Here is a 25061-nt window from a genome sequence, read left to right as displayed (position 1 = left end):
CAAATAGAAGTGGAGTGGGCAAGTGGAGTACCTGAGGGTCAAAACCTAAGGGTCCACCAATAAAACCCTGGAGTGGGGAAGCCGAACTATGACCTATATTTGTGGCATAGGTCAATTTATGAAGGTGGGGGACCAACAAACTTCACTTATAGGAGGGATACAGAGTGCAAAAGAGAGTTGTTTGCAACATTGGACAACTGTAATCACTATCCTTTTCCTTGTATGCATGGATTATCACTGAAAGTGGATGATGTTATTTGGATTTTATATTTTGGCATTGATGAACAAATATGCATGTAATTGGATTATATTTGGTGATGTTAAGTATTATATTTAAATTCATGTGCACAGGCATTTCCGGTGTACCCTATTGTCGGTTGCCTCCATGGGCCATCAGTGTCATCTATTATGGACGATTGATGTCTTAAATCCAAAACTCTATTTGATTGTACTTGCACTCTTGGTGAGCATTTAATTAAATATCATATATATTTCTACATGTTTATATTATATAATAAAATGATATGTATATTGGTTACTTGTAATTGTGCACAAATTCTGATTATTTTCCTTTTGTTGTAAATAGTCCACATGGGATTCTAAAGGGGTCTTTGAGAAAGCTATTTATTCAGCTCACTGGCTGTGACTATTCATGTACCATTCATCATCTGTAACAATGTTATGTTATTAGACTATGCTTTAGTCTTATCTATTTTAACTCAATCATGTTTTTATTGATGTACCTTAACAAATAAAATAATGTGTTTTTGTTCATGAATGATGTGTCAATCGCTTTGATACTCTTTGTGCTCACCCAATTAGCAACCCTCATCCCCATCTCTCCATTTTTATAGGTGTGGATGAGGTCTCCCCCCTAGCGGTTGGACCTCACCATACCCATATTTTACTTATTGATTCATGTGCACAGGCATTTATTGAGGCACTATTAGACACATTGGGAAAGATTTAATTATTTTTTTTATTTTATTTTTATTTTCCATTTTTCAGCAGGGCAACACTTTTGTTTATATATGTTTGCAATTGGTGGTGAACTTACACTAGGTGGTTTGCAGCAGCTGATGTTTACCTCACAGTTTTTGTCAAATTAGAATAGTCCATGGCAGCGCATACATACTTTTGGTGATTAGAATGAAACACTAGTATGCTTCTGTTCAAGCCATTCTGTTGTTATTTTTTTTCCAGGTTTTGGTTTATGAAATAAAAAAAAATAATAAATAATAAAAAAAATAATAAAAAAAATATGTGATCCAGTAATTCTTCTAAAAAAATCAGCAAAATCAGCAAACTGCAGATTTTTACTTTGCCTGGAAATTCCTATAAACTTCGGCCTGATGTTTTGAGAAGCATTCAATTCAGGATCTACACAATCACAATGACTTTCCACAGATTGCATAAGTATGCATTAGTATATCTGGTTGAATTGTTCTAATTTTGCCAACCTTTCTTGCTAAACTATCTGCATGTCCCTATAGTTTAATAAAGATACAACAATGTAATAGGTTTCCCTTGTTTTTTTTTTTTGGCATGTGTGTTATTAATATGATTAAGAAAATAATAAATTTTATTTTAAAAGCCATTTATAAGCATACCATGATATATTTCCTACAGGTTCACAAACTTTTGCTTGCTACTGTATAATTATTTATATTTCTGTATAACATTTTTAATGTTATGTCTGCTTCTGTTTTTCCTCCCATTTAGCATTATGCATGCTCACAATATTTAACTAGGAACCTTTGCTCTGCAGAAGTTCCAGCAAAAAAATCTAGACATTTTGGTGAAATTGTGCCGTTTTGTCAAATCAAATTGTAGTCAATAGGATACAGTAAATTACATTTTCATTCGTTTTAAATAGGTTCTACAGGTTTGGGAAGCTCATTTCAACTGTTTCAAATTATGTTAGATTTTGAGGAGCCCTAATGTTATCCCAAGCCTTAATAATAAGCTTAAAGTAGAACTATAACAAATAGGATAGGGAGCTTACCAGTCACTATCATCACTTTATATTGTAAATACAACTAGAAATCCCTCAATTATTGGACATTAAGGGCAACCAAAAATAAATTTTTTGAATAAAGTTACAACTTTATAACATTTTTATTGACACAAAAATAAATAAAAACATTATTAAAAAAGTGTGTGTTGTTGACAGGATTATGTACATTTACTGTCAACATATGAATTATTAGCTTGAAAAAGGTCTTGTGCCAGAAACACAAAATGCGTTTCTAATTATAGTTTATTTTTTCTTCTTCAGGAGTGTACACCATGTAGAAACATAAATTCTATAAATTCAAAATATTAGGTTCATTTATCAATAATTCTCATTTATGTATGAATATACAGGTTTGCACATTGTGTACAATGTGGTACTAACCCACGCTATAGAATGTTGGGATGTATAAACAGCTTTTTCTAAAATTCACACTGGGCCAACCGAACAGCTATTGGTGGACTTCAATGGGGAGACTGTCAAAACATTACCACAATATGTAAATAAATTTTCATATATTTTAAAGTTTAACATGATGCAAAGCATCTAAGGAGATGACACTTACATAATATTATGCTCGAATTATGCATTTCACCGTCCTCTGATGTCTATGGTTTGTACAAACCACTACCAATTGCTAGTTCACAAGGTGGAATTAATATATAGGTGATGGTAGACCAGCCTAAATATCATGTTGCCAACCAAGTATGGGTCAAGAATTATTAAAGAGAGATTACCCATAAGAAATGGCTAAACAGACCACAATGGCGATTATTAGATTAAAGAGTACATAATCCTCAGCTTGGTATATCAGCATACGGCATATGTAAGGCTTCTTCTCTATTCGTTTTTTGGGGGCAACCCAAAATTTTGGATTTTATTTTACTTTCCCTTTCAGTGATAGGGGTAAACAGGAAAAATAGAGAGGCTGAATCTCCCTAAAGGGCACACAGGCAGCATTAAAAAACTGACAGGTGTCCTACTCCACGTTCCCTCTATCCAAAACTAAAAAAAAAAAAAAAAAAACATTTTACCTTTAGTTATTCTTTAATGCTAATCCTACTGGAAACTTGATGCTAAGCGTTTGCTTTTATACCAAGCCATGCTATCACTATAATATCACTAACATGGTGCTTACATGGCTTTGGTATTAAATCAAGCCATGTATCTTTTAAGAAACTTTTGCCTTAACAATCCACTAGCTGAAATGTAAAGCCAATTTTGATTATAGCTAGAAAAGTAAAAATTGGTATTTTCACAAAAAAATGTATTTCAACAAAAACACTCCGCTTTCTAATCTATATGCGTTGCCACTGGAGATCACCAAAGAGTTGCCATATTTCGCCATAAGTACCAATTACATCTCCCACATCGACATAGTCTTAAAACAGGAATTTGCACTGCCAACACCTCCCCCGGCCAGGGGGTTCCCCCCTTCCTTACTTTATTTTCCCTGCCCCCTCACCCCTCCTATCCTTCCCCCTCCAATTTCTTCCCTCCTCCTCCTTTGCTCTCTCCTTTTCTCTTTACCTTATCATTCCCTATCTTTCCCTCTTCCCTTCAGTCTTAATCCCTCCCTAACCTTTTCCCACAACTTTCCTTTTCCTGGCTCAGATTCCTAACCAGGCTTCCCCAAGACATGCCTGTATCATCCTCCTTGTTCTATAATCTCCCAGATCTCTTGTGCTCTTTAATACTCTCCTCTAATAGGGTGCCAAACTGCTGCCTCCATTATTAATAGCTGGGCATGACACGGAGGGTCTAAGCTGACCCCCCCCCCCCCAGCTCCCTACCCTTGCAGTTAATGTGTGATAAGCCCAAACATTTCAATTTACCCCTAGGAAACTTATGGTAGATTATCCTTCTCCGTTATCTACTGAAAGGCCACTTGGCCTAGTTTTATCTTTTCTGAACTCTACTTACTCTAGAATACATTATTTCTCTCATTAAAATTTTTGGAATAAGAACTTAATGGTTGGACGTATTGTCTTCCCCTCACGGCACAGTTTGTTCCCAGATGGGGTGTCTGGGGGTTCTAGACAATGCTGTGCACCTTATATTCAGCCCCCGGAATTGATTACACTATTCACGCGTGCTTTTTATTACTTTTTCATCATTATTACCTCTCCAACGATACTATTTACTAGCTCCTAATGTATAGCTAATAATGTTAATTTTTTCTGTTCTCTTTGATACACCTTAATAAACATATTAAGCAAGAAAACAGGAATTTGCACTACTAGCAAGGTCTGCCTATTTACTCTGTAAAAACTGTAGGAAAAATGTAAAGTGGTTGTAAAAGGTAAAGGTTTTTTTATATTCAAGCACTCTCCCCCCTCATTCTGGGTGGTTACAGCCTGCCTCAAAGTGGTTGTAAACCCTTACATATCTCCAGTAAAGTGACAAGCCTCAGGTTATCTGCATAGATTAAACAAATCCTAATATATAGGTTTTACCTGTTTATCTACAACCCTATTTCCTCAATGGTCTTCCAAAACACAAATTTTACATAGCATTTCTCAGCAACAGAAAGCAGGGCGTGGGCGTCGGATTTCACACACACTGCAGAGCTAGATCACATTGCTATATGAAATCGTATACAATAACTGATTGTAGAGGAGGGGTGGGCCATCTCCCCAGAGGCACTGTTGGAACGCTTGGCTTAAACACGGGCCGTATGGCATTCGGCCAGTGTGTACGGGGCTTAAATATGACTGAAGTACAGAATAAATTCACAGATTTGTTTTAAACAGAAAGCAAATGTAGTAAATCATTGTCTTTGATTTTTTTTTTAATTCTGTAAAGTTTGTGCACTTTGCAAGATTTAGGTGTTGAAATAGTTAACTCAGAATAAAAAAAAAATACCCATCTCCTAATTTCTAAGAGCTTATCTCTGCTTTCATGATCATTTGCTTCATAAGATCTGTAACCATTCCAATATTTTGTAATTCCATCTTTCTGTGTTCTTTTAAGGATATAATGAAATACAGACCAGATGCTAGATAGCGATACAGTACAAAATCTATAGAATTCAGAAGTTGCTAAAGTTTCCTTGACTTAATAAGAATTTTAACAGAACACTGGAAAGCTAGCTAAGCATATCACAACTATCAAACGTATTATGTCTCTGCAGAGTATGTCTCTTAAACAACAACCTTATTCCAGCTATGGCAAAGAGACAGAGTCTGGGGAAAGTATTTTTACACTTATTTTTAATAGTTCTAGAAAGATATACATCTGGTTTCCAAGTTTTTGACCTTTTTTTTTTTTTTAGCCACGTTTGCTTTGAATGCAGTCCTGTACTATGGTTAACTATACAACACTTCTATTGAATAAATGTAATAATTTGAAACTCAGATTATTTTTTATTATATGTTAAAAATACACTTGCACCACCTATATAAATATGTACAGCTGCTGTCCAAAACCAATTAGGTTTTGCAATATTCAAAATATAACCCACAAAAGTGATGTGCTCTGTGTGCAAACAGCGCTTGCCTATGTAAATATTTTTCAATGTGACATACAAATATAAACTATTCAAATGAAAAGAAAAGAATTGAGTTAAAGTCCAAAAAATTATAAAGTACTCAGTCCCAATGGAGTTTGATAACATCCAATATGTGAAATCCCTTCAGCATGCAGACTAGTGCTGTGTTGTGTCTGCAGCAAATGGCAGTCACTCTGTGTAAACCAAAGCACTATGTGTGAAGTGATTTTCTCACTCCCTGGATAAAATTGACCCTTTTGTTATATAACAAAAGTAGCCAAATGTCGCTTTAGTGGTCCCCATGACTAAAGTATTTCCTCCAACTACTGTTTTTTCCTCACGGTGATGTAACCAGTGGTTCAAGTGGCAGGGTTTAATAGCAGAGAAAAAGGAGAAAAGTAGGCTCCTCATAGTGTAAAAATGTATTGTTTTTAAAACCTCCGTAGTAGGTTGGCATACATAAAATCCCAAAAATACAGGCATTTGCACTGTGCAGTGGAAGCAAGGACCCGCTTGGTATCGGCGTGCATTCCAGCTACACTACAAAGTTATGCATCGTGTGTTCCAGCTTGACGTGCTTTGTCACCACGTGGTGTCTTCAGAAGTTGGAGGCCACGATGCATGTCTCAGTGATATATACAGTCCCCGCTGCCCAATATTTTAACCACTTAAGGACCAACCCTATTTCTTACACATGTTGTTTACAAGTTAAAGTCAGTATTTTTTGCTAGAAAATCACTTAGAACCCCCAAACATTATATCGATTTTTTTAGCAAAGACTCTGAAGAATAAAATGGCGGTCGTTGCAATATTTTTTTTCACGTGGTATTTGATCAGCGGTCTTTCAAACTCACTTTTTTTGGAAACATTACACCTCACTGAATTAAAAAAAAATCTAAACAGCAAAGTTAGTCCAATTTTTTTGTATATTGTGAAAGATGATGTCACACCAAGTAAATAGATACCTAACATGGTATGGTTTAAAATTGCACACACTCGTGGAATGGCGACAAATTATGGTACTTAAAAATTTCCATAGGCGATGCTTTAAAACATTTTAACGGTTAACGGTTTAGAGTTACAGAGGAGGTCGCAGAGATACCTCACATGTGTGATTTGAACACCGTTTTCATTTGCGGGCGCGACTTACATATGCGTTTTCTTTGGTGCGCGAGTTCACCGGGACAGGGGCTCTTTACATTTTTTTTTCCTCTTGATTGAAATAGGGGGGGTGATGTCCCCTCCCACTCACTGGGAAAATGGCCAAGCAGGTGCTGAGCCACGCTGGTTGCTTTTTCCAGAAAGCTGACCGGCTGCTCTAAAAAAATGGTACCAGGTTAATGCCAGGCCAGGCTCTAGCTGCAGGCATCATCCCGGAACAACCACTTATTCAAGCCAACGTACAGGTACATAGGTTTGGGGGAAATGGCTAATATGCAACATTTGTCCTGTACTAGAAATTTGTGAAATAAAGGTTCATTTGATGTAAGGTTCATCAAACCAGCAGAAAAGTTGAAACTCCCAGACCCTGAACAAATCGCTTAACTTTACAGAGGGCAAATCTTTGTAAAACCTTTCTAGCCGTTTTCAAGTCTAATTTTCATTCTAATATAAAAAAAAAAGTCATGGGTATCTGTGGGAACTGCCATGAAGGACATGTATCAATGTACAAAAAAAATCCCTCAAATGTCATGCTTGCGGAATGTCTTAAAACTGCAATGTAGTGGAACAGGACGTTCCAGAACAGTATGATTTAACCCTTTAAAAGTTTAATTCAAAAATATTTTAAAAAGTGTAGGATTCCCTATAAAATTCATACCAGATCCTCCCTTAAAGGGCATGAGGCTTCAAATAGCTCAGAAAGGAGGGAAATTTGACTGTCTCCCTATTCCTGGCCAACCAGGCTGTATGCCTGGATAAGGGTCTAGTATGAATTTTAAAGGGAACCCTACACAATTTTTAATTTCTGTATGTGGGGGGGCAACCACAAATGTACCAATTCAAGCAGTGCACTGCCATGCATGTTGGGATGCAATTCATAATTAATGGCACCATATCCCACCATATGCATTGCACTAATGCATTTGTGTTAATAGGCCTTTATAAATGCAAAGTTGGTTAAAGTGATTGTAAAGTCTTGTTTTTTTCCTATAAAAATAATAAACATGTTGTACTTACCTGCTCTGTTGAAGTGGATTTGCACAGAGCAGCCTGGATCCTCCTCTTCTTGGGTTTTTTTTTCTGATCCTGGCCCCTCCCTCCTGCTCAGTGCCTCCACAGCAAGAAACTTGCTGTGGGGGCACCCGTGCTAAGTCACAGCTCCCTGTGTCCATTCAGACTTGGAGCCCCACCCTGACCCTGACCCTTTTCTCCCCCGATCGGCCAACTGACTTTGATTGACAGTAGTGGGAGCCGATGACAGCGCTGCTGTGTCTCAACCAATCAGGAAGGAGAATCTTAGTTGGCTGAGACACTCATGGTCATCGCTGGACAGCGAGGGACCTCAGGTAAGTGTTAGGGGGGCTGCTGCACACAGAAGGCTTTTTATCTTAATGCATAGAATACATTAAGATAAAAAAAAACAACCCCTTTAATGTTCACGCATTAGTAAAAGCTAATGCTTTTTAATAATAGACAGCCTTCTAGATGTCAGTATTACCTCATTTGCATGCTCACTTTCCCTACCCCTGCTCTACAGTTTATTTATTTATTGTTTTTTTTTTTCTTTGGAAGGAGAAACAAGAGATGGGAGGATAAAAAGCGTTGGTTTTGAAAGAGACCTTGTCACTATTAATTTTACCAAAATCCTTCGCATATAATTATATGTGCATTTAACGTGTTTTAGACATGTTATTTACTTGTAAAATCCTCCCTAGTGCAGATATCCCAAAAGCCCTAAGACCACTGCTGCTCTTAGATATTTAGATATGATGTCAGTAACTCCCGCAGACTGAATTGACACTCTCGAAATTCCTCTTCACTTCAGCCAAAAAAAAAAATGTATTTAGGTTGATGGGGGGTGGGGAGGGGTAGCAAATGAACTGACAACACAGACAGTAATTAGACAGTCTCAGAAGTGTAGAGGACTATGATATGCAAGTAGGGAGGGGGCTTTTGTGGTAATAAATGCTTATTTTGATGATTAATTTTCTACCCTATACCATTTTTTTATTGTATTTATAAATGTATGCTTAAAAATATACATTTTGAGGTTGCATGCATTCCAAGAAGTGAGCTAGTTGAACTATAAACTCTGTTACATAAGATACAGTTTTAAAACAATTCTATGAAATATTGACATACTTCAGGCAGGAGGAATAACAAGTGGTTAACTAGAATGACCAGGGAGAAGCTTTAGAAACTCCTTTTATAGCTGGCAGAGAAAGTGTTAATGTGCAGTAGGCAGTCCTGCTATTACAAGGGCAATGCACTACAAATGCTGTTCACCAGAGAACAAAAAGCCTTTAAAGTTATCTGAGCATTTTTTTCACATAGAATTCTCTTATTATCCTGCAGAAACTGGTAAATTTATTATTGAATTTTTTGAACATCTTTTTAACACCAGCTCCAGGTCATCATTTAGAAATGCTGGAAAAAATACATCAGTTCCTTCAGATCAACCATCTGCTGTTAACATTATTTCCGTTAAACTCACTGAATAAACCTACAGTTTTACACTGGATTGACTCTTTTGAGTTCTGACATGTACTGCCCCCTTTTAGCATCCTATTATGTTTGTCAAATTATCCCACAGTTCTGTACTATCTATGGCTATTTGTAATGGCACTTGCCAGGCTTAAATATATAAAACATATTCTGCACCTAGTGTAAAAATATGTGTTCAGAGTTGCACCCACTAACCATCCGAATAACAGATTTCTAAAAAATCTATGTACACATACAAGTGCTCATCCACACAGAACAGATCAACAATAGCAATGCACATAATATAAGCGTAGTATATATTCAGAATCCAATAATATAAATTTCCTCATCCACATTCTCTTCCAACATTAAAAAAAAAAAAAAAACAGCAAGTGTCCAATTAAATTAGAACTTCCACCATCCACCAATAAAGTGATTTAATCTTGAATGAACTAGCTAGACACCTCGTGCCCATTGCCGCAAATATGAATGGCCTATTACCAAAAGGAATTGATTCCTTTAAAGGAGATAAGACAAGCATGTTGATACCAAGCCTCTGGAAATCTAGAGATATTCACAGCAAACTCCCACTGTTGTAATTCAGAGACTTCAGAAGTCAGAATATCAGGCCCAGGCCACATTTTAATCCAGGCAGTATCCAATTCCTCTGATCTTCAGCTCTGGAATGTGTCCAGGTACTTCAGACATGTCCCATCCTGATAATGTGGACGCTGGTCTTGTACTGATGAGAGCGGCAGTTGGAAGACCAGCATACAGATCAGCCTTAGTGGAGCAGTAATCATAACCCGACCATTTTGATGTTCCAGTTAGGCCAATCATAAACATAACCAGCTTGGTATCAACATGCTGGTTTGATCTCTTTTAAAGGGATCAATTCCTTTTGATAGGAGACCATTCATATTTTGGTGGGCACCAGGTGTCTAGCTAGTTCATTGAAGATTGATTCACTTCGTCAGTGGATGGTGGAAGTTCTAAATTAATGGACACTTGCTATTTTTTTAACCATCTGAACCCAGTTGTGTCTCTTCAGAATCTTCCTAAATTATACAAAAGTAAAGCAAAAGCTTTACCTCTCTACTTTTCTGAAATCTAACTAACTTTATTCTTAATTTTATTACTGCTGATACAACATTAAATATATCTCACCTCATCCTAAAATAATTTACATAAAGTCAATTAAATGCTCATTTAGGAATGATAATGTGCCTAGTGTTCCTTGAATGGTCCTTTTAGTCAGGAGTCAGTCAAATTGATTCCTTGGACGATCCTTTTAGTCAGGGGACAGCCAAATGTTTGTCATTTCTTACTTATTTTAGTTTATCCAAATACCACAGGGGCCCACACAGAATACAAAACATTGTACCTTATCTCTAGCCCAAATCCCTTACATTACTCATGGTCAGTTATTTGAGTGTTCCAGAATTTTGTTCTGATGTGAAATGTATTATACCCTGGGAACCAAACCCTATGTTTTTGACTATATATGTGATATTAGTGTTCTCTACCTCTACAGTACATGCACTATTGGTATATTTCGATTTTTTTTTTTTTTTAACAATCTATTTAAAACTAACCGACGCACCTTTAAATCTATCTTTGAGCACCTTTCCTTTTATGGCCTAGTGGGGCTGATTTCCATTAAAAAAAGTTTTACGGGGGGCGTGGTCTGGTCATGGCCGGCTGAGGTCGTCTTTTTGCGGAGCTCCGTGCCCACTATCACCCAACCCGACTTACCTGCTCAGTGACGGCGAGATATGAGGACATTTAAGAAGCGAAAGACGAGGGGACCATCCGGGGGACCTGGGGTGACGAGCAAACCGCGATCCTCGGGAGAAATCCAGCGCTTTTTCCCCACATCGCAGACCTCGTCCCCGGCGGGCAATATGGCGGAGATGGAGCAGCCGGGGCCTTCGGGCGGGAACTCTCCGGCATCTTCTACGGACACTGTTATTCATACTCCGGCTGCCTTCCGCCCTGTATCGGCCAGTGTGACCCCCTCAGTGGGGATGGACGAGGAGTTGCGGAGTATCCTGCGGGCTCTGCCCAGCACGAGTGACATTGAAGCCATAGTGAGCCGCCTGGAGGCAACCCACCGGCGTGAAGTTCAACAGGTGCGTGGGGAAATACAGCAGGTGGCTGACAGAGTGGCCACGGGAGAGGAGACTCTGGCTGCAATGGATGTCCGCCTGGTGGCTCTAGAGCGGGAACAATCAGCCCATAGGGATGCGGCCCTGGCAATGCAATTACACATGGAGGACATGGAGGATCGCAGCCGGCGCAATAATGGCCGCATTAAAGGCCTGCCGGAAGCTACGGGCACGGAGGATTTAGCCGCGTCTGTGACTGCGATCCTGAATGACCTGCTGGGGGACTCCATGCCACCCAACCTGGAATTTGATCGGATCCATCGGGCCCTGGGTCCCCGCTCCCCGGACCCTTCCCGCCCACGAGATGTGGTGTGCCGCTTCCATCGTTACTCCCACCGGGAGCTGGTGATTCGGAAGACGTGGGAGGCCAATACAATTGACTTTGATGGTGCACACTTACGGATCCTGCCGGACCTTTCCCGGGCCACACTGTATCGTCGGGCGTTGCTACGCCCGGTCCTGGACATGGTACGCAGGGAGGGTGCGACCTATCGGTGGGGCTACCCTCTAGCCTTGACCATTTGAAAACCCAACTCCTCCTTCACCCTGCGCTCTAAAACGGACTTACCGGCCCTCTTCGCCTTCCTGGGGGTTCAACCCATACAGGTTCCGGACTGGTTGGTGCTTCTTCCCCGCCCCGGGGACCGCAGGAATACCGGCATCGGCAGGAAAGGGGGAGGCGCTCCTCTAGCCCCTCGTCCGCAACTCGCACGCAGGCGTTCCCGCTCTGGGGTGCCGGAGGCTGCGAGAGAGGACTAATCGGAGACTGTGTGGACCCGTGAGTATTGGGGTGCCCTATCCGCAGACCCCCCGTGGTTAGTCTTTTCACTGACTGTTCCAGCTGCTCGCCACGGATGGATGGATGTTGGCGGCCCCCCCCTGTCTCGGCCCCCCCTGATCGGCATGTTCGTCGGTTTCCCCTGCTCTTCGGGACTGCCCATGCTGTGAGCTCCAGACTCTGCTGTGAATTGGGGATCCTGTCTGGGACATGGCAGTGCCCTGCCTCAGCGAAGACTCTATACCCTAGGGATCCCGTGCTCTGATGGAGGGTCCTTCGTCCCCTCCCCTGCCCATTTCCCTCCGGTGCGGAGAATCCCTTCTGGGGGGCGGTGGGGGGGGCGTCGGACTTCTGGGGGTCCCCCTCCCCGTGACGGAAGCATTGAGACTTTGGTGGGGGAGGTGGGGGGGTCTCGGGGAGCTGGTGGGGGCGATGGACGGCTGTGGTTGTGTTGTGACTTTGTAACAATGCAGGGAGGTATGTGCCAGATGAGACCATCATCTATACTTCTCGGGTACAAGTGCCCCTACGGGGGGGGGATTGGGGGGTGGGGGGTTCTGGAGCGGCAATATATACATGGTACATGTGATGGAGGCGGGCTGGGACTGTTCAGGAGGGACGGTTTTTGTATTTCTTTGTTGGTTATAAGGGGCGGGTCTGTGGGTGGGAATGGGCGCTCCACTAGCTTAGGCGAGCTCACATGTTCTGTGGTCCTGTGTGGGGATATGTGCCTTACTGCTGCGGGGGGGGGGGTCCCTATGGCCAATGAGGGTGCGCGGTGGGGCAGTGGAACTGGTGCGGGGACGGGAGGTACTGGTGGCTATCTCGTCCCCCGCGCTGTGGGGGGTGACCCCCGCTGACCCCGCTCTTGGTTTATGGTCCACTGCGCACTCTGGACAGACGGCGGTCGCCTGTTGGGATGTCCGGCGCTCCCCCCCTCTGGGGGCGTCCTTGCCGGTGGGATCTCTCTCCCTTGGCGCGGGTCTGGGACTTGGTGGGGACCGGGTCCTACTCGGCTTACTGTTTAATGTTTGCTGTTTACACTTGATTTCGGATTGCTCGGGTTCTACTGGGGGCATTCCGTTGCAAGTGGTTCTTTCAGGGATGTCGGGGATTCCTCACGTAGGGTTTTTCTATCTCTATCTCCTTCCCATTTCTAGTTTCTACATGGTTGGGTTGGGTGGGTGGCCGGGACCTGCGGTTTTGGCTGTGCCTGTTCTGCCCGCGTCCCCATTTAGGCCTGCACTAGCTTACCCTTAGGGGTCTTCGGGTGCCTGGTGGCAGTACTGCCCTTTAGTTGGTACAGGGCGGTTCCCGTGCCTACTTCTATTTCTTCCCCCCTTTTTTCTACCTTCTTGTTTTTCCTCTCCCCTCCCCCCCTTTTTTTTTTTTTCCTCCCTACCCCCCCCCCCCCAAACATGGATGAGCTTACGGTGGTCTCCCTCAATGCCAAGGGGCTTAATGTCCCAGAGAAGCGCAAAGTTCTTCTCAATGACTTACGCCGCAAACAGGCGGATGTGGAGTTCGTTCAGGAGACACACTTCCGGACGGACCGCTTGCAGAGATTGACAAACAGGTTCTACCCCACTTCCTTTCATTCTACGAATGCTGCTGCCAAGTCTAGGGGAGTCTCCATCCTTATAGCTGCGCGGGTGCCCTGGTCCTGCCAGGGCTCTCTGATAGACCCCAACGGCCGCTTTGTGTTTGTGAAAGGCGTCATAGGTACGAGCGTGGTGACGTTGGCGAGCATATATGCCCCCAATGAAGGGCAGGATGCGTTCCTGATCAGGGTTCTTAGAAAATTGGCGTCCTTCCAGGCGGGCCAATTGATCTTGGGGGGGGATTTTAATGTGCCCCTGTCCCCGACGGTAGACACTTCCTCCGGCAGCTCGTCGGTGCCCCTCGGCTCACGGAGGAGGATCCTTCAGGCTCTCCACGACGCTCAACTTGTCGATGTTTGGCGATTGCTACACGACAATGAACGGGACTATACCTTTTTCTCCCCTCCCCATAAAGTGTACTCTCGCATCGACTACTTCTTGGTCCCACACAACCAGTTGCATGCGATCTTGGATGCCTCAATTGACGTGGCGACTTTTTCGGACCATGCGCCGATCTTGTTGGTGTATAAACTGTCTGAAGGATTGCAGGGGAAGATGCGTTTCTGGCGTTTGAGTGACGCCCTTCTTTCCAACGGGGAAGTGCAGACAGATGTGATGCGGGAACTCACGGAATACTTCAGAGTCAATACCACTGACGACTGCGATCCGGGGATGATCTGGGAGGCTCATAAAGCCGTCATCCGGGGGGTTTTTTTGAAGCACGGCGCCCGGCTCAAGAAACTGAGGTCCCAGCATTTGGAGAAACTCCTGGAGGACATTCACAGGCTGGAGACCTCTCACAAGCAACATCTCGATAGACTGGAGGAGCGAGAACTTTTTGTTCTGCGCAGACAAGCTCGGGAACTCTTGTTCGTGAAGGCTAAGTCGGATCTACAGCGGGCCCAACATGCCTTCTATATGGAAGGGGACAAGTGTGGGAGGCTACTGGCGGCCGCGGTTAAAGCCCAACGACTTGCCAATTATGTTCCTCGCGTCACAGCCCCGACAGGGGGCCTCGTATCATTGCCCAAACAGATTGCTAGCGCGTTTCGGGGTTTTTACGAGTCCCTATACAATCTACCAGACTCTGGAATATCGCAATCTGCCATTGACGATTATCTAAATTCAGTGACGTTGCCTTCACTGGATGACACGGTCCGGGAGGAACTGGAAGCCCCCATTACGTTGTTGGAGATTCAGGCGGCGGTGGGCGCTTTTCAGGCGGGGAAGGCGCCAGGCCCCGACGGCTTTACTCTCCCGTACTACTCGACCTACATGGGGGTGCTTGGCCCTCGTTTGGTGGAGTGGTTTAACATGCTGGGTAAGGGGGAATCGTCTTTCCCGCCGGACACGCTGCGGGCCCACGTATCCGTGCTCCCCAAGGAGGGCAAGGACCCATCCAGCTGCGGGAGTTATAGGCCCATCTCCTTGCTGAATATGGACCTCAAGATTTTTACGAAGGTGCTGGCCACCCGCTTGAGCCTACACATGCCACGTTTAATACATCTGGATCAAGTGGGATTCATTCCCTCCAGGGAAGCAAGGGATAATACCCTGAAGGCCCTTAATATTATACATGTAGCTCGGTCTACCCGAACGCCTTGTGTGCTGCTAAATACGGACGCGGAAAAAGCGTTCGACCGTGTCAATTGGCGCTTTATGCTCTCGACGCTCCGCATGATGGGCTTTGGAGACACTCTACTCTCCTGGATAGGCCAAATTTACTCCCATCCGTCCGCCCAGGTGAAGTGTAATGGAGTGCTCTCAGATCCGTTTGGCATCTCGAACGGTACCCGTCAGGGGTGTCCTCTGTCGCCCTTGCTCTACGCTCTCTCCTTAGAGCCGTTCTTGAGCAGAGTGAGGGCTAACCCCGATGTCTCGGGTGTTAAGGTCGGCTCAGTGGAATGCAAGGTCTCGGCGTATGCCGATGATATGCTTTTCTCTCTTACCAACCCTATGATCTCTGCCCCAAATTTGATGAAGGAGTTGGAGCGCTACGGTCGCTGCTCCAACCTCAAGATTAACTTCCACAAATCTGAGGCATTGGGGGTGGAGATACCGGCCCCCCTTTTGACGCACCTGTCGTCCATACTGCCTTTTAAGTGGACTACGCGGGCCTTAACTTACCTGGGCACCCAGATACCAGCGGACCTGAACCGGCTTTATGATCTGAATTTCCCTCCCCTATTAACGAAAGTTCGCCGCATCCTGGAGTCTTGGCACTCGGGGTTGCACTCCTGGTTTGGGAGGTGCAACTTGCTTAAGATGTCGATCCTTCCCAAATTCCTGTACCTCTTGCAGACCTTGCCGGTGAAGATTCCGCCTGCCTTCTTCGCCCGAACACACAGTGTGTTTCTGAAGTTTGTTTGGGCTCATGGGAGAGCTAGGCTTGCGCGGGCTCATTTAACGTTGCCTAAGCATTATGGCGGACTTGCCCTACCAGATGTGGCGAAATATCACCGGGCTGTCCATTTGGGCAGGCTCCTTGATTGGCAGCGACACGGGGCCGACAAGCTGTGGGTGCTGATGGAGAAGGGTCAGACGTCGACATCGTTGGAGGGGTTGCCGTGGATTGCCGGGGGCACCCCCCCGGAGGTTCGGGCACACCCCACGATTGGAGAGACGATTGCGGTCGTCCGTCGAATATTGTCGCACCCCTCCATCTCTTCACTGACGTCCCCCTTGTACCCTATTTTGGGGAACCCGGGATTTACCCCTGGTGTGGAAGATGTGGGATTTCGGGGGCTGGTGGACCGGGGGGTCTCTCAGGCCCGGCACTTCCTCCGAGGGTCTCGTTGGTCATCGATGTCGGAACTGATGGCCGGTGAAGGCCCTTTTCAGCTGGACTTCTGGCGTGCGGCTCGGGTACACCACTTTCTCCACTCACTGCCGGACCCTCCCTCGTTTGTTCGGGACCTCACCCCTTTTGAAGAGTACTTTGTAGGGAGTGGGAGGCTACCGGGCTCCCTGTCCAAGTCGTACAGCTTACTGGTCACCCCGGCTGAGGATTTTGTACTACCAGGTCTAGGGAAATGGGAACGGGACCTGCGGCTGGACCTCACCCCGGCACAGAGATTGAAGGTTTGCACATTGGCACTGAAAACGCCGACGTGCACAAAATTGCAGGAACTAAATTACAAGATCCTGACCCGTTGGTATCGGGTACCCTCCACGTTACATAAAATTTTCCCAGATGCGTCGGACGTCTGCTGGAGGTGTCGGGAGGAGGAGGGCACGATGCTTCACGTCTTCTGGTCTTGTCCCCGGCTTCGGACCTTTTGGACCGATGTGCGGGCTCTTTTGGGGGAACTTTCGGACCGGGTTATTCCGGACACTCCGGAGTTCTTCCTTCTTCAGATATCTCCTATGCCGATTTCCAAAAGCAAGAAATCGATTATTCCTCACGTGCTGTGTGCGGCGAAAGCTTGTATTCCGATGTTATGGAAGTCCACTAGGGCGCCAACGATTAAAGACTGTATGCGCAAGATGGAAGATATAAATCGTATGGAGGATCTCACCCTTACGAAGCAGCATCGCAGGGACCGATATGAGAAGATTTGGGGATTTTGGAACTCCTTTGTGCTTTCTGACAAGGGGAAATCGCTGATGTGTGACTAACCCCGGAACGGGCACCACCGAGGGGCTGCTCCGTGCGGGGGGACTTTTCTCCTTCCCTCCCCCCCTCCCCCCTTTTTTTTTTTTTTATTGTCGTGTCTGTCCCTCTCTATACCACTTCTCTATTTTGCTCCTATCTGTATCTTCTCGGTGTCCTTCCTGTCTCACCTCTATCTAAAATTGGGGTGTAACGGTCAGGTGGGCTCTCATCTCTAGTTACAGGTTGCCCTATATACCACACTAAGCTTAGTCATTGCAGGGTATAGGGACAAGAGGTGGTCCCTCCCCTGGTTGTAGGGGAGGGCGAGCTAGTTCTGCGGAGTACTGGAATGTTAACTGTCTGGTTGTGATATTATGACGCCCTGCTTTCTTGGCTGTAATGTCCCTTGTTATACGTTATGGCATATGTATATTATGGTTGTCTTGCCTACCGTTTCTCCTTCTCTAATAAAATAAAATATTTGAAAAAAAAAAAAGTTTTACTATTCTTCAATGTTGCCTAAATATGCTACATGTTGGGTGAAGGTTCTAAGCAGCATTACCCTTTTTTCTTTAAAAAAAAAAAAAAAAAAAAGTACTGCCTCTAAAATGCTTATCTTTTCTTCTCAAAATGAGACAAACAATGGACACATGGACTTCTTACGTTGGACAGGTATACGATTTTATATGTTTTAGGGATGAAATCATCAGACCTCTGAGCTAAATAGAAAGAGTTGGCTCCTCAGTCGTGTTATTATTCCTGACTGTGTGTTCCTGTTCCTTGAGCAACCATTCCCCACATTTCTTGCCTTGCTGTCATAGGCTTTTGATATTGGAGTGACTCATTTACTTCCTGTCTGGTAAAATGTTTTTAGCAGCACAGGAAGTGAGGGTAAATCCCTTTCAAGGAGCCTGGTGGTTTAACCTCTTTCCCTACTCCATTCAAAACTAAAAAAAGTGTTTTGACTATATATAAGATTTAATATTTAAATCATTGAACTTTGATGTCAAACATATATACATGACATCAGTTTCAATACCAGGTGAGTCACGACAACACAGAAACTATTAAACAGTTTAAAGTGAATGTGATTAGAAATGCTAATTGTGATTAAGCAAAAAAAAAAAAAAAAATGTACCTCTTATCATTACTTTTTTCCTGAAAAATAGCAGTGTACTAGGCACTCCTGCTGCTCATTATTCTTGCAGGTGAGATAGGTGTTCCTGAGAACCTGCAGTAGTTGTATATCCCTACCTCTGCTTTATTTGTTCCGTAAATCTATGCTTTCTAAAACTCTTCTGCTGCTATTTAATTGTTCGTTCATCAGTCATTAGATCAGCAGTCATGAAGACTCTGACACAAAGAAGTAAAGCCCAGTGTCCCCACCAAAATAGCCTCAAAGACATGTGTGGAACAAGGCATGATAAGTCAGTAATACAGAGCTTTAAATTAGGCTTCCACAAAAAGTAATGTATCCTTAAATGTCAGACCAGAGACTTTTACAGCTTACTTGAAGCTGCTGTGTATATACATTAGTAGGCTGCCAAAATTCTGTTTATCATTGAAGTAGCTGTGATTTCAGTGATTCTGTTGTATATTTTGAAGACATGTCTCTCCACAATGCCTATAGCTACAGAGGTGAATGTTGTAATGTGTTCAGACAGCTGGTTCAGAATATTTATACATTTTAATGTGTACATTAATATATGATTGCATGTGCAGTATATAATATTCAATATTATTTCGACATGTAGGTAAAATTGCACACATGGAGGAACTTGTTCATCAAGCAATAGAGGCACCAACCAAATATAGATCCACCTGGGCTTGTTGGCACCACTACATGGAATCAGAAGACTATGCGCAACACATGGCTCGCCCACGCTCACCTCAGTCAGATATTATGTAAACAACAGAGGGGGAGGTGATTCTCCCTTTTTCTGCTCCAGTTGCATTCACAGATCCCCTTTCTTTACGCTGACTCCCACCTCACTCCATCCCTCTTTTCTTTTCATTTCTTTTCTTTCTAGCCTTTAAAACTTTTTGAGAATATACTTTTTCACTATCACCTTGTTAAAGAGATTAATCTAAATGCAAGCAGAATCAGACTAATGCTTTTTTCTGCTACCCATCTTCATTATAACATCAGGAATGGCAGGCTCCCATAACACCACTTAGTTACTACTTAGGATCCTCAGTAATCTCTATATGATATGATATTTCCCTTCTCAATTTCTATAACTTTATTATAGCTCCATGTTAAGAATATGTATTTTTTTTAGCTCTGACAGCTTGTGGCTATTTCACTCAACCAAGGTCGCCCGTGATTGAAAGGCACTATACCTAGCAGGAACTTTTACAATATTAGTAGAGATAAATGGGGAAAGGTGTTTAATATTGTTTACTTTGTTATTGTATTTCCCTACATGGGGAATTATCCACTCTTCTTATCTCTTCTTGCAAGGGTATAAGCCCCAATTGACGATTACACGATTGTACTGTCAAGATTGAATTGTTAACGCCTATGTGTTTTCTTGAAAACGTAAAGTAAAAGTAAAGTTCTTGTAAGAAAAAAAAAATAATATTCAATATTATGACTACATGCTTATTTATACACAGAAAACTTCCACATTTATATTTATGCAGCAATGTATTTTTCTGGTATCGGTTCCCACCTTCTGGAAAGCTTAAACACCATAAATTCCTGCAAGAAATAGCCATTCGAGTCTGGTATAATCCAAAAAAACAAACAAAGCTCAAATATCACTAGTGTCAATGATGAGTAAAGCAGATCAACAAAACTATGGGGATTTGCAATAATAAGGATCACCAAGAAGTAAAAACTGGAAAGAAAAATCGAATGATAAATGCAAGATTCCACAAATGCAATAATGGTCTAAAGTCCTGAAGGCAAGTGGAAGACAAACAATTTTAGGTGGAACCCAAATATATATTTGCTTATTATGACAACAATGCAGCCTTTGATCAATCTTATAAGCCTTTAATGGATGTAAATAGAGTTCACCCTCTGCCCAATCTGGTAGGAACACAGCTTCTGTGGAGCAGATAAGGAAGCAAGAACTTCAATTAGCAGTAGACCAAGCAATTCAATTAAACAGTAGCACCCATTTACTTGTAGGAAAAACTGTGTCTCTGGAAGACTTCCTGATGCTGATGGTATGGTATCCAATCTCCCTGCTCATGGCAAATCAAAAGAAATAAAAAGAAGGCAGTGTCCCAGGGAACACAGCTGGAGGTGAGCCATGCTGAATGCTCCACTTACAGTCCACACAGGTTCACTAGGAGTGAAGCCACCACACACTCCCTAGAACAGGGTTCCCACCGATTCCGGGTCACACAGACAATTTTATTTCTTGGTGATCATTATTATTGTATTTCCTTATGGTTTTTACTTGTTCCCTTTACTCATCACTGACATTAATGAAATCTGCGCTTTTCAATTTTATTTACAATTTATGTTTAACTTATTATAAATTAATTTTGCCGTTCTGACAAAAAGAAAAGTTATCTCAATGTAACTCCCTCTGACATAATTATTACATTTTATCTTGTTAAAAATCATGACCCAATATATTTTCAAGTATTCTCACAGAAAATAATTTGCACAATAAATATCAATTAACAGACATTTATGTTCTCATTTTCCTTCCTGCAGAGTATTCCATTATTAAGAGCTAATAGTCTTAATCTTCTCATAGAATTTACAGTTGTCTTTCCTTCAGAAACTTTCTATTGCACTTTACATTGCTTCTCAGAAATAAATGCAAAATAAATATATAACAAGTCAAACCTGTAAGAATTATTGTGATGGTAAGATTCTTAATCATTCGAGAAAAAAATGTCATTGTGACTATAATTCACATGATATACCATGACAGTTAAGATGTACAGTGGTAATTTGTAAGAGCTTTCAGTATTATTGAAGTATCAAAAATTTATATGGTTCACTTATTAAGTCAAATAGTTTCATTCTAACAGAAAAAGCTGAAGCAAAATAACAAAGGACCACGGTATTATATTAGAAAAAAAAATATGTTAAAACAATTTGTACATAGTGCTACAATTATTCCATTCAGTGAATGGGAACATGGAGAAAAAAATAATAATAAATATCTGCAGGAGCGTATGAAATTCTTTGTTCATTGATGTTGGTAAAAGACCAATCTATGCAAAACTACAATGGTATTCTCTCTTTGTTGGGGCTGACAGTATAGATGTAAAAAGTAAATGGCTCATCAATAGAAAATAAGATTCTTTGTCCAGTAAAAGAATTTGAAAAAAAAAAAAGATTGAAACAATTTTTCTAGATTAGGAAATAAACTTCTCCCTGCTCTGAAAATTATTTTTTTTTTTTACTTCACAAATGTACTCAAAATCAAATGGATTAATGGTAATCTGAAAGACGGCTTATTTTGTAGTTTAGAGATTGAGTATCTTGTAAAGATGTAGACTTCCTTCCAAGTCTTCTATGAAACAGTTGCACATGTACTCAGCTGAATCAGTTCTAGTCTACCAGTAATCACAATTGTTTTTGTAGCTGGGTAAGCTTCTAATGCATACAATAAATTAATTGTGTTTTGCTGATTTCTGTGATATGGTGTCATACAAAAGATTTGGTGCATTACTGACAGAGGGTGTTCCTTGTCTATAAAAATTCTAAAAATAAAACTAATCATAAGTTTATTATATAATGAATTATTATATCATAATAATAACTAATACAAATAACAAACCTGCCAGTTGGGGTTTTTATACAAACAGAGCTAGTGAGCTATATATCTCCTAAGCCTGTAGTTCACGAATGAAGACAAAGGTACAGCATATAATCAATACCTGCATTTAAGGTGATATTAAACCCAAAACCAAAATTGTAATATATTGCAACTTACCAATCCTTAGATGTAATGATTGCATTTGTTTTTGCTTTTTTTACTCGGTTTTCACCTGGTGATCTGGCTAGTAACACACCTCCGGTATTAGAGTGCCCTACTCTGGATGAAGGAGCAAGGGACACCTTTGGACAGTGGCAGTCTGGGAGGAGGGGAGTGTTTGATGTACTAGCAGATTTAGGTACACTTAAAAATTGAAGCCAAAATGAAGCCATACTGCAGCTCACACTGCAGTTAAAGCAACAGTTTTTTTTCTTTTGGGATTGTACATGAATAAATAAAGCTGATCAATTTCAGCACCCCTGTCAGAGGTAAATGCTTTGTTTCAAAATCCTAACAACTACATTTGCAGGAGAGCTTTATGTGTTGAAAAATACCAGACCTACTGGCTTGATCACCAAATAAAAATAAAGAAAAAAAAAAGCCTTAAAAAAAAAATGAATGCAGCTGTTACGTCTAAGAATTGGTAGGCTTTAATATAATAAATGTTTGCTTTTGGGGTTTTTACCCCTTTAAGGGATTGCTTATATTTCTCAAGTATTTAATCTGTGCTTTGTCAGTATTTCTCAATTTCAGCTCACTAGTGCCCGTAAAAATGTATGGTTTATCCACTTTATTGTGGTGCAATAATATGCATGTTACGTGCTTTGGTGCACTGCCATGAATTCTAAATGGAGATCTTTCAAAGCACATCTGTCTTGCACACACACTTTTTGGTCTATTGTAAATTGTAATAGCCTAGCCTAACTCAACATACATTAACTCAACATACATTAACACATGACACAGCATGCACTATGCATGTGCTTTTAACACATGACAGTATACGAATGGACCCTAAGGGTTTCTTAAAGTGAAATCTTAGTCGATGGATATGTAATTGCTGTAGCTGAGGGAAATTCCGAAAACATGACTTGTTTATTGCATTATGCTGTATAATCCAATGTATAAGCTTAGATGTTTTGAGACAGAAGTAGAAACCTGCAATGCCTGCCTAATCATTTGGTGACATTATCCTGAATACTGGTGACCTGACATGGTCTGTGAATTAGGTCTCATGAATAAGCTCTGGACTGGAAGCTTATGCAGAATCTTACTATGCCAACTATGGGGACACATTATGATGGGGTGATATGGTCTAACTCAGGTAATAACAAACAGTAACATAGGGTTGTATTTATCAAGGATTCACTGGTGAAGTTTTTCAGTGGAAAAAAAAACAATTTTCAACAAAGTAACAGGATTTGCCTTGCATTTGTTGTCAGAATTTGTCATATGTATTTTATGACAATTGTTGTGCAAATCTTGTTGCTGCCTTGAATCCAGCAATCTTGAATCTTCATGGTAAAGTAACAGATATTTTTCACCTTTGGATGAATCCTTGTGTTATCATTTTGGGCATTTTTTTTTTTGTTTAATTTAGCCCTGGGGACAAACAAACTTGCAGTGGGCCCCCTGTATTGCAAGGGTTAACTGCTTTTAAAGTCTAAGGGGTCTGATAGGTGAAACATGAGCCCCCCCCCCCCAGCTGGAGACTCCTCCTGGGCTCTGCAAATACCAGTCAGCTGTAGGCTAGGGTGCTTTGGGGCTGGACATTTGACGCTCCCTTACTGTGGAGATGTCAGCCTGCATGCCTGGCTGGTTCAATCAAGAAGTGGGGGGACCTGCTTTTTTATTTTATTTTTTACAGTAAAGAAATAATAAACACACAAAAATAACCAGGGGTGTTCTTAACCTGCAATATAAACTCAGATTAAGCAATCATCACAAACAAAAATCTATGTCTCCAAAGAAAATAAGCCCATATAAATATTAATTCCTCACTTTAAACCAGGTAATAGTTTGAATATTGTGCAAGGTAAAAATAGTAAAATAGTAAAAGTGAGAACTAAGATGAATAGTATAGTAAAGCACTTTCCCAATAAAGATCAGATGTTAGGTGACATTTTCACATGGGCAAATTTTGTTGATTGCTTTTGACGGGTGAATCTTGTTTAAAATTGGGCAAAAACAACTGTAAAGGAATGTGCAAAATTGCAAAATTTTCCACATTTAGGAAAAAGTCCACCAGGAAAATAGTTTCTAACAACTTAAAAAATATTTCCAGCTTCTTTTTTTTACTGAAGCTAGTTTTACATTACACTGTAAAGCCTGCAGTGAATATATGCTTTGCTATGTTTGCTAACCTGGGATAAAAAAAAAAAAATCATTTTTTTTGCTATTTAAATATTCTTCTAAATAGTTAAATTAAGGCTGCATTACAAAAAAATAGCCAAATCCAAATATAACATTAAAACAGATATTATTTATGGAGGTTCAAAGACATTCCAAGAAAACAAAGTACCAGGGTACATATAGGCAACATCTGGAAGAGTTAAGGACAAACTCTCTTAAACCAGTGTGATCACTGACAATAGCTATGCAGATGATTTAGGCTCTGGAACCCCCTAAGACCTGGTAGTATTGCTTCATAACTCCTTTGGCCTGAAATGTCCCCAAGCAGTTCTTAAATAATATCAGGGATTGGCATATGATTAATAACAAGTGGCTCTAGTGCCATTTTGAACAGAGGAACAGAGAGCTTATGGTTACATTTCTTGCTAATGTAACTGTTGTCCCACCATAGCACTTGAGAAGTGCCACATATTTTTTTTCAGATTCTGTGTTTAAATGCCTAAAGTTCATCTTCAGTTACATTCACTCCCTTTCAAATTTAGGCAGTGCGTTGTTTTGAGTTATTTGATTATTCGCCCAATTGGATTATTATTAGATATTAAATGCCAATTTCTTCCAAAAATCCATACCCATTTCTTTGAGAAGCCTGATCCAAGCAACCACAACAAATAAAAATATTGCATGA

The 25061-nt window shown here is 41.6% G+C and overlaps 1 protein-coding gene across 4 annotated transcripts in view; it reads right to left on the bottom strand.

Moving 5' to 3' along the window:
- Positions 1–25061, bottom strand: part of LAMA2 (laminin subunit alpha 2) — a 1405743-nt gene that overhangs the window by 795599 nt on the left and 585083 nt on the right. The window lies entirely within an intron of this gene.

Source organism: Pelophylax lessonae (assembly GCF_965119305.1).
Source record: "Pelophylax lessonae genome assembly, chromosome: 3".
NCBI lineage: Eukaryota > Metazoa > Chordata > Amphibia > Anura > Ranidae > Pelophylax > Pelophylax lessonae.
The sequence above is the reverse complement of the archived record's forward strand: the minus strand, read 5'-3'. Positions and strand labels throughout refer to the sequence as shown.